This window comes from Rhincodon typus, chromosome 36 (assembly GCF_021869965.1).
Source record: "Rhincodon typus isolate 14 chromosome 36, sRhiTyp1.1, whole genome shotgun sequence".
In the NCBI taxonomy this organism is placed as follows: Eukaryota; Metazoa; Chordata; class Chondrichthyes; order Orectolobiformes; family Rhincodontidae; genus Rhincodon; species Rhincodon typus.
The window spans coordinates 3732679-3743747 of record NC_063367.1 but is presented as its reverse complement, the minus strand read 5'-3'; the positions used below and the strand labels follow the sequence as shown (position 1 = coordinate 3743747).

Below are 11069 nucleotides of genomic sequence, written 5' to 3'. Positions count from 1 at the left end.
GAGTACTACTCCGTCAATCCTGCCGAGCGTCAGCCTTGATCGTTGTTCTTAAGAGCTGAAGTGGAACTTGAATTCACAACCTTCTCATTCAAAGGCAAAATGCCAATTAAGCTATAGCAGACACATTAACATATGCTGAAGTGGTGTCATTGAACATGATGTTTAAGATAATTCCAGAATTTGTTTACAATAAAAAAGGTAGAACCTTAGAACAAACAAACACTCTCATAACGAGCAGTGGCATGTGTTAATTAATTATGGACACCTTAAAGACAAGAACACTTACAGACAAGCTGTTTCTTTCCTCAAACAACAATTTGCCAATCATCAAATCTTTCCAATTAATTTAACTATCCCTGGGGAGATGCTGAAATAAAGGTAAGCTACTAATATGATTAACATACGGTAACCATTTTGAGAGACCACCACAGCAAAATGCATGCGCCTGAATTTAATGTTACAAAAATTACATGTTTATATTCCCAAGGTCTCTGAAGTACAGGAATCATTTGCATTCTGCATGTATAATAACTCGTGTTTAGTTTTGGATTATATATCAGATATTTCCTTGCTAATGTCAAACTAATAAACCAATACACCAATACAAGATCTGTTGCTTTTTTTTCTGGTGCCTATTTCCGTACTTTTGTGGAAAACAATAACGTACAATGCAAACCTGCAGATAATCTGTTTGACAAAGCATTGATGATAGTTTATAAACCACTCATGCTTTGCTTTTCCTTCACAAAATTATTGTTCAGCTCATCACTCCCAAGTATCCACTTATCTATGCATTTTTATTCAAGTACAGGAAATGTAACCACCAAAAATTAATTGGCTACTTATATAGTTCACTAGTTACAACTAGTTGCTGCATTTGCTGCCAAAGTGATGATTTCAAAGGTAATCAGTATAATGTGAAACAACAGGCACCCTGAGAGTGATTAGACCTTCATAAATGCAAGTTATTTTTCTTGTTACAAGAGAACCTGCAACTGTCCAGCCTATGATCCTATGTTATGTCCAACTGGTTTTAACTCCAGCGACTTTACCCCCACCCACCCCATATTCTACCTGGGAGTCTATTCCAAGTCTTGGTTACTCTTTTCCTTTTAATTGATTTGTTTTACTCAACTTGGTTTCAACTTACATCTCTTTATTCTGCTGCCAAGCTTATGTTTACATGTCTTAATGATCATCTTCCACAGATCTTCTTTCAAGAACGAGAAGCTGAAGTATTTCCAAATATCCAAATGAGGGTGTCACTTTGTGACTCTTCTTCACACTTCTTCCAGAGCTGGCTAATCTTTGTGAGTCACTGACTAGAAGAAGATACAGTACTCAAGAGGTATTCTAACCACAGCGCTGTGAGGTTTGTTTAACTTGCCTTCTACTACTTTGGCCATGGGGTTAAACAATGATATTAATTTAATTAATTGCTGCCGTGTGTGGGTTGGGCATGGTGTAAAACTTGAGTGTACCCAAGTCCTACTTGATTTTGCAAATTTTTATGCTACAAGAAGTAGTAAAAGATTGGACTTACACCAAACAATTCATGACCTCAGGATGTCCTAATGCACTTTGCAATCAATAAAGTACTTTGAAATACAGTCAGTGGTTTCATGTAGGATTTGATTATTTCATCCATGGGATTGGTTCAGTTGCCCATCTTTCCTTTCCTATGTGCAGTACTTCATATAATTTAGTATTAAATGTTATGCCCTCTTTTACTGCACATTTAGATATTTTGTTTAGATAATTCCAGAATTTCAGGGCTACTCTCCCTAGTTCCACCTCCCTCCTGGTTTAGCATCATTCGCAATGTTGACCACTTTGCATCACGTCCAAGTTCCAGATTTCGAAACAAATTAGCCTGACTGGTTTCTATTTAATGAAGGTGGTGGAAAGTAATTTAACACTGCATTTAGAGAGCTGTAGCTGCCTTCAAAATGGTCAACCTCTTAAGAGAAAATGTTGGGATGTCAAATGCAGCTGTTAAGGGGAAATAATTGACAGCATTCATAGAAATCCAGTCAACAACAAACTCCCAAATGGTTTAACATAAAAATGTACAGGACATTATCTCACTGCAATACTGCACAGATTCTGCCATTTAGCAGTTCATTTGAAGGTCACTATACAACATCTAGATTTTGTCGTACAGAATAGTTTTCACCAAATATGGAGATGCAGCTTGAGTTACTGCAGTCAGATCAGAGCCTCAAAAATTGCATTGATATTACAGATCTCTTATATAACCTCTGGATATCCAAGAATTGCTGTTATAAAGTCAGACAGGCAGAAGCTGATTTGCACACTGCAAGCTCCACAAACAGCAATGTTGATAATGATACAAAATAGGGGAAAATTGAGGTCATTCAGCCCCTTCAAGCCTGTTGCAATGCTCAATAAAATGATGACTAGTCACTAACTTCAACTTCACCTCAAATAAAGATAATCTGTTTTAGTCATGTTAGTTGAGGGATAAATATCGACTCCACTGCTCTTATTTAAAACAGCGGCCCAGAATTTTTTAATTTTTAGAATCATGATGATAAAAGTCCAGGCTGACATGACAGCGTTTGAGGTGTGGTGATGGTGGACTCCTCTCTATCTAAATATGTCCAAGCTATAAGCGACAATCATTTTCTGTGGATTTTCTTTATGACTGCAGTCTGATGTGAGATTGAACATGGAGATTTGCAGCACTGGCAGATCACATTGTTGTTGGTGAACTTCTACAATTGCGTTACCTCAGATCTAGATGATCCAACTGTCCTGAGAGCTCACCCTTGGAGGGGCAATTCTTTGATGCATTACGTACCCATTTTTTGACTGTTATAGTACATGATGGCCAGAATATACACTGAAGGAAGTTTCTCCTCACCCAACCTCCAGTGTGGACATAATGGCCACCTTGGTTCTAACCGTCATGGTGCCACACTCATCTATCTTGCGCTATTCTCAAACATCCATTGTAACTTGTTTGAAACCACTGTGTGACTGTGTGATATCTGTTACCCAACAGCACCTACATTGATCCCTCTTTCTGTAGTCCCCCACTTTGGCCTCTAGAAGGAATCTCTGTAGCTTTTCAGCTCTGGTCAAATGGCCAAAATACTGAGAATTGTTTTTCTGGGTGTCACTTTTGAGAGCCCTTTTTGCCCTTGTAATTTCAAGCATCTCTTCATTTGTTTGTATATGGAATTTTCAGCATACACCTTGGCATCCACATTTCATATTTACTTATCATCCAGGTTTCTAAGGCAGACAGGAAAGCAGATAGAAAGTATGAGCTTAACTTTAAGCAGTTAATATTAACAATCTCATATTGTTAAGTGAAACTGTATAGATATTTCCATTGTTCTGGTTGATACTGAATACTCACATCTCACTTGGGATGTAGCCAACATGTCTGCTGTAGATTTTACTTCCATTGTTCTGGCCAATAACTAACAAACATCAAATTCTGATAAACACATTGGGGGTCAGTACTGAGAGAACACATAATCAACATAATCAGCAAAAGATATGCGTTTGTGTTTGTGTGTGGTGAGAGAGTGAGAGATTCTTTATGCAATGAGTTATAATCTAGAAAGGCTGACGGAACTAGATTCAATAGTAATTTTTAAAAAAGCAATTATATATAGAACCATAGAACCCCTACAGTGTGGAAGCAGGCCCTTTGGCCCAACAAGTCCACACCGACCCACAGAGCATCCCACCCAGACCCATTCACCTACAACCCACCTAACCTACACATCCCTGAACACTATGGGCAATTTAGCCATGGGCAATCCACCTACCCTGCACATCTTTGGACTGTGGGAGGAAACCGGAGCACCTGGAGGAAACCCACGCAGACACTGCGAGAATGTGCAAACTCCACACAGATAGTCGCCCAAGGGTGGAATCGAACCCGGGTCCCTGGTGCAGTGAGGCATCAGTGCTAAGCACTAAACCACTGTGCCACCCATTTAATAAGAAAAAGCAAAGATTTGCAGAGCTGAGAGGAAAAAGCAGGGGCTAAAGGCAAAGGTGTGACCTTTATGGTGACCTTATCTGGTGTGGAAATTAAACCCATACTGTTGGCATTTCACTGCATCACAAACCAGCCATCCAGCCAACTGAGCTAACTGCCTCACAGTGCCAAGGACCCGGGTTTGATTCCAGCCTCGGGTGACTGTCTGTGTGGAGTCTGGACTTCTTGCCGTGTCTGTATGGGCTCCCCACAGGGGCTCCAGTTTCCACCAGTCCAAAAGATGTGCTGGTTAGGTGGATTGGCCATGCTAAATTGCGTTATAGTGTCCAGGGAAGTCTAGACTAGGTGGGTAAACCGTGGTAAATGTGCAGTTACAGGGATAGGGTCAGTCCAGGTCTGGGCGGGATGCTCTTCAGAGGGTCAGTGCAGACACGATAGGCGAATGGCCTGTATGCACTTTAAGGATTCTACGATTCTATGAAAAAATGACCAGAATTAATTCAATAGCTCTTTCAAAGAAAGAGCACGCTGGGCCGAATGGTCTCTATAATTCTCTGCTTGCCAAATTGTTAATTTTATCCTCTGCAAAGCAAAGATCAGGACTTCCTCCACTCAGTGGTGCTCCCAGTGTCTAAGGTAAGCTCCAATGTGCTTTGCAAGAATGTTGCATTTGTTGATGCAATTTGAAGTGGCATTGTTACAATTAGTTAAAGTTGCATTACCCTGAACTATAACATTTGTTTGTAACCTTTGGTAGGTTCAGCAGTACTGAAGAGTAACACATGGAGCAGTGCATGTATAGAATAGGTCATAACGTCATGGCAACAAATATCAAAATGAAAGAGGATTCTAAAAGGTCTTAGCGGACCATAGGGCTGCTCTCTCATCAGAGGGAGATTACTGGTGGCAAATTTAACACAAGAACAGGAGGAGGCCATTCAGGCCCTCAAACCTGTTCTGCCCATTAATGAGATCAAGGCCTGTGGCCTAACTCCACATACATGCATTCCCTTATCACCATTGCTTAACAAATATTTATTGCCTCAGGAGAAGGGAAAAGGTTGAGAAGAAAAGTTCTCGATGGTAACCTCAGCTGGTGAGGGTATGGAGGGAAGTGATGGCCTAGTGCTATTATTGATGGGTGGTTAATCCCAAGGTCCAGGTAATGTTCTGCGGACCTGGGTTCGAATCCTGCCATGGCAGATGGTGGGATCTGAATTCAATGAAAATTTGGAAATAACAGTACAAAAATGACCACTGCCAATTGTCGGAAAAATCCATCTGATTCACTAATGTCCTCCAGGGAAGGAAACTGCCAACCTTATCTGGTCTGGCCTACATGTGACTCCAGACCCACAGCAATGTGGCTGACTTTTAACTGCCCTCTGGGCAATTAGGAATGGATAACGAATGCTGGCCTAGGTAGTGTTGCCCTCATCCTGTGGATGAATGAAAACAAAAGTCTTGTTGTTAGCATCACGCTGACATTGCAAACCAGTCATCTAGCCAACTGAACTAACCATCCACCAAAAGAATTCTACATTGTGCCAAACTCAACACTTCACAACTTTGGCAAAACAGCGAGGCAAGTGACTTTAAATGGAATGCCACCACCGAAGATCAAAGAATTGACTGAAGACTGCAAAAGATTATAAATGATTTCCCCACTATAACATAGCTAGTCTATTTGGTTTTAAGGATGCTCCTAATACTACTCTATTCAATGCACATGTTTTTCTACACCAGCCAATGTAACAAGGATCAGTAATCAATGGTTTAAACTCCTGTCAGATCTGTCCACAGGAATGTGTCAAACTATGTCATTGGACCAGCTAACACCGATCTGTTTTGATACATGAATCTCATTCAAGATTACTTCCTTTTAGTGGCTTTATGCAAATTTTCAACACCTCACATCCTAGCATTCCATTTTGCACAGTTTAGTTGCTGTAAAACCCCAGGACTGAATTTTATCATATTTTGGAGGTGTTGTTTTCAGTGAATTTCATGGTAGTTTTCTCTCCATGAGGTTCATGAGTTTTATTGCATGACTGTCCCAAACTCACCTCATTAACTACATACCACGCTCACAGGGTGACTCACTCATCTGACACTTGCCCAATTTTCCCACTTATCATACCTGGAAGTTCTCGCCACTACTCCAATATTCTGGCATCCCTGGTGCCAGTTCCATTAGTGAGAAGCCATTGTGCCTCTGGTCAAGTGCTGGCCTTCCAGAAGTGCCCTGCATGGCTACACAAAGGTTGGTGAACACAATGGCAGGTGAGGGAAATTGGCACCCTATTTTGCAGTCAGGAACCTCAAAGACTTGGTGGATAGAATGGTGTAAAGGAGGACCTCTTCCCCCAGGACTGCAGACACTGCCAGCCTGAGGTACCATCTGGGTCAGCGTGGTTTCCACTGTTCCAAGGAGCACCCAGCAGTGCAGGAGATTCAATAGCCTTCTTTGCGTTGCCAGGGTAAATGCCACGATCTTCTCTCTGCTACCTCATAGTTACTCTATTGCTGTTATTGCACTCCCCTCCAACAAGGCTAATGCTCAAACACTCTCAATATTTCATGCAGCACCTGGCCTCACCCATCCCAACAGCTCAGGCTATCAACCCTGCATGCCCTCCTGTGATGCTCACTCATTCACTGGGGACACCTCACTAACTTTCCCACCTGCACCATCACTAATAGCTGTGTCACCCAATGTCATCAAACTCAATCCCTCCCTCTCATTCCAGAAGAAAATGTATCTCTATAGGGCTAAAAGATGAGCAGTGGGGTGCCCAAGGCACAGTACGAGGAGAGGATCATCATTCCCATCAGCAAGGACTTGGAAACGTCCTGCAGAGATGCAGAGACATCCAAGTTCTAGCCACCAAGAAAGAATCATTGGTCATTATCGTACAACACTCACATTTTAACTGTCTGTGGGAAAAGGGTTGCGAGGTCAACATTTATGGCTGGTTACTAGCACTCGGAGGACTGCTGGCGACCAGGCAACTGCTCAGCCCCAGGCAGGAGAGGATCCCACAGTGTCAACATTCAGTGGCTTTGTACAAATCACAAACAAATCAAAAGCAGCAGGCAGATTTGTCAATGGCACTGCACAATCTAATGTAATGATTGTAAGACTACAGCAACACAGTAGGGACCCTGGTGCCTTAGGCATGCAATGCTCTGGCATCTGTTGCGGAGAAGCAAAGTCTGTTGGATATGCAAATGGACCATACTCCATCACCCTAGCCATTGGTTCTCAGCGGGCATGGTGTCTGTCCACTAAATGTTAAGGGGCATGTGACTATCAGGGGCTACAGGAGGGAAGCTGGGGAATTTAATGGCAGGGAATGGAAGAAGAATGCTGGGATGCAGAAGGGAATCAATAGTGAAGGAGAAACAACTCAATATATAAAGGAGGAGGGGTTGATGATGGAACATAGGAGAAAAGGAAGTCATGCAGGAGGTGGGGGTTGTCAACAGTTAATGGCACCCTGTTTTCCCGGGGGACAATGAACTACAAGGCTCAGCATGCTCGCCTCGTATGCCTTGGACTTTGGGAAAAGGTAGGCAGAGGCAGACTCAGAGATGAGTTGGGTGATAGCTTGTGGAGGTGCAACGCCTATAGGGTTGGAAGTGAGGGCTACCAGAGAGGGGATGATGATATTTGGGCGAGGCAGACTATGGAATTCTCAGTCCAAGGAGCAGCCACTGATGCCTTCCATTGTCCTGTAAATCACAAGTGTGCAATGGAACTGAAAATAGCTATGTCCACGAGCAAAAGTGGTGGTGATAGTGGTGGGGTTCACAAATGCTGGCATCTTTGAGGGAGGTGTCTGCAACTTAGAGCAATGTGGGGTCCTTTAAAGGGCAACACCAATAGACGCACAGGCATACAATGAAGGTGAAACACAATTGAGAGCTCTATGTTCCTTGTCAACCATTGGACTGTGTGCAATGTTACCCAAGCCCTCCTCTCCACTTCATGCAGGCTAATGGCCAGACCCCATGAATACCTGTGATGCAACATCAATGTCTCTGCACCTGGAAAGATGGAGCTGTGTTGACAGACACAGACACAGACACCCACAGTTCACCCACCAAATGCTCATGGTGCAGCCGATTTTCACTTCACACTCTATTCTTGGGACATCATCTGGGGATAAGGATGTGTGTGGTTTTAGTTTCTGCAAGGTTGCATTGTGGCTACACAGAATCTCGCACGAACTGCTGACAGTAAAAAGTGAACATATTTACAAACACGATGATGTATTTATAACTAGGGGTCATTGATGTCACTGTGTCAAATGGTCTCCTTCTTTCTCTCCTCCGACTATGTCTCAGAGCAATCCTTGGGACTGCAGCTGAGTTGGAGGGAGCCTGCTATAAAGCATTGATCAGCTGACCCCAGGCATGTTTATATCTTGACAGTCCAGACTTGCCAGAGGCAAATTCCTTAGCTCGGGCTGCCAAAGGGCTGAGGGTGACAGGCATGGTAGAGGTGGAAGACTTGGCCATCTCTGGAATGTCTTAGGGGAAACCTGAGGGGCTGTGTGCAGTTCTTTCTCTGAAGAGGACCTGCTGGCACATGCCTATCCCTCTGTGAGGAAGGGGCACCTAGAGTAAGGTCAAGATCACAACAGCCTTGGATGTACCTGTACTCTCAGTCACTGCTGCACATGTTAGATTGGACTTTGAAAGTGTACCCACAGAAAGCAACTGGCCTGGACAGAGTACCTAGCCATGCACTCAAGATTCTGTGTGGACCAGCTAGTGAGAGTATTCGCAGACATCTTCAATCTCTCCTTACTATAATCGTAAGTCCCCATCTGCTTCAAGAAGACCACCATCACCCTGGGGACAAAGAAAAATCATGCAATGTGTCTCAATGACTACTGTCTGATGGCTCTGACCTCCATAATTAGAGGTTAGTCATGGCCCACATCAATTCTAGCCTACCAAATTGTCTTGAACCTCTGCAATTCACCTACCAGTGCAACATCCACAGCAGATGCAATCTCTCTGAGCCTACACTCATCCCTGGAACATTTGAATAACAAGGATACTTACATCAGGCTCCTACTTATTGACTGTAGTTCTGCCTTCAACACCATAATTCTAAACACACTCATCTCTAAATTCCAAGACTTAGGTCTAGGTTCCCCCCTCTGTAACCTGGGAGGGGTTTATCACCAATGTAAGGAAGAAACTGGGCAGGTGGGAGCACCACTCCCTCTCCACTGCAGCTAAAAACCTGGTCATCAGGTGTGAGGTACTCCTCAGTGTTGTTGTAAGTGGCACAGGTCCTGCTTATTCCCTGAGCCTGCACCACAGCAGTCACCCAAGCCATCTTCCACTTCATCCGGAGGTGAAAGATGGAATGTGTATGCAGGGACATCATGTACAAAAGGTCTGGCCACACTGCTGCAGAACATTCCAAGTACGTGGACCATTCCAAGTACGTGGACCATTTTTTGCAGCAGCAGCAGGAGCAGTGAGAGTGAGGACCAGGTGGCTGCCGGGAAGGTAAGTTAATCCTTTAAAAACTTACCTCGTGAATAGGCGGAGCGCACGCTGAGCAGGAGCGGACACGGGATGGCTGAGAAAGTGAGGTAATATATTTGGGTGGTTGCTTGACCCGAAACATTACTTAGGTAGTCTCCCACCCATCCTTCTCCTCTAACCAAAAAAAAAGGTTCTGAGCGCCGATTTGGTAAGGTTACTAATTTTTATTTCAGAATTCAGAACAGTGGGAATGGATGTTAGGGCAGTTGCATGTTCCTCCTGTAGAATGTGGGAGGTAAGGGTCACCACTAGTGTCCCCACTGGCTTCATCTGCGGGAAGTGCACCCAACTCCAGCTCCTCGGAAACTGCGTTAGGGAACTGGAGCTGGAGCTGGATGAACTTTGGATCATTCGGGAGGCTGAGGGGGTAATTGAGAGGAGTTACAGGGAGGTAGTCACACCTCAAGTACAGGAAAAAGGTAGATGGGTTACAGTCAGGGGACGGAAAGGAAACAGGCAGACAGTGCAGGGATCCCCTGTGGCCGTTCCCCTCAATAACAAGTATACCGTTTTGGATACTGTTGGGGGGGGGGACTTACCAGGGGTAAGCCATGGGGTACAGGTCTCTGGCACAGAGTCTGTCCCTGTTGCTCAGAAGGGAAGAGGGGAGAGGAGGAGAGCATAAGTCATTGGGGACTCCATAGTTAGGGGGACAGATAGGAGATTCTGTGGGAACGAGAGAGACTCACGGTTGGTGTGTTGCCTCCCAGGTGCCAGGGCCCGTGATGTCTCGGATCGTGTTTTCGAGATCCTTAAGGGGGAGGGGGAGCAGCCCCAAGTCGTGGTCCACATAAGCACCAACGACATAGGTAGGAAAAGGGATGGGGATGTAAGGCAGAAGTTCAAGGAGCTAGGGTGGAAGCTTAGAGCTAGAACAAACAGAGTTGTTATCTCTGGTTTGTTACCCGTGCCACGTGCTAGCGAGGCGAGGAATAGGGAGAGAGAGCAGTTGAACACGTGGCTACAGGGATGGTGCAGGAGGGAGGGATTCAGATACCTGGATAATTGGGGCTCATTCTGGGGTAGGTGGGACCTCTACAAACGGGATGGTCTACACCTGAACCAGAGGGGTACCAATATCCTAGGAGGGAAATTTGCTAATGCTCTTCGGGAGGGTTTAAACTAATTCAGCAGGGGGATGGGAACCTGAATTGTAGCTCCAGTGTACAGGACGTTGAGAGTAGTGAGGTCATGAATAAGGTTTCAAGGTTGCAGGAGTGTACCGGCAGGCAGGAAGGTGGTTTGAAGTGTGTCTACTTCAATGCCAGGAGCATCCGGAATAAGGTGGGTGAACTTGCAGCATGGGTTGGTACCTGGGACTTCGATGTTGTGGCCATTTCGGAGACATGGATAGAGCAGGGACAGGAATGGTTGTTGCAGGTTCCGGGGTTTAGATGTTTCAGTAAGATCAGGGAAGGTGGTAAAAGAGGGGGAGGTGTGGCACTGTTAGTCAAGGACAGTATTACGGTGGCAGAAAGGACGTTTGATGAGGACTCGTCTACTGAGGTAGTATGGG

The 11069-nt window shown here is 44.5% G+C and overlaps 1 long non-coding RNA gene across 1 annotated transcript; it reads right to left on the bottom strand.

The window, feature by feature from the left end:
- Positions 1-1162: 1162 nt before the first annotated feature.
- LOC125487114 lies at positions 1163-8027 on the bottom strand. Its single transcript, XR_007265658.1, has 3 exons — positions 8005-8027; positions 3389-3452; positions 1163-1322 (listed from the first exon to the last, which is right to left on the bottom strand). It is a non-coding gene; the product is annotated as an uncharacterized LOC125487114 (long non-coding RNA).
- Between the last annotated feature and the right edge of the window lie 3042 nt (positions 8028-11069).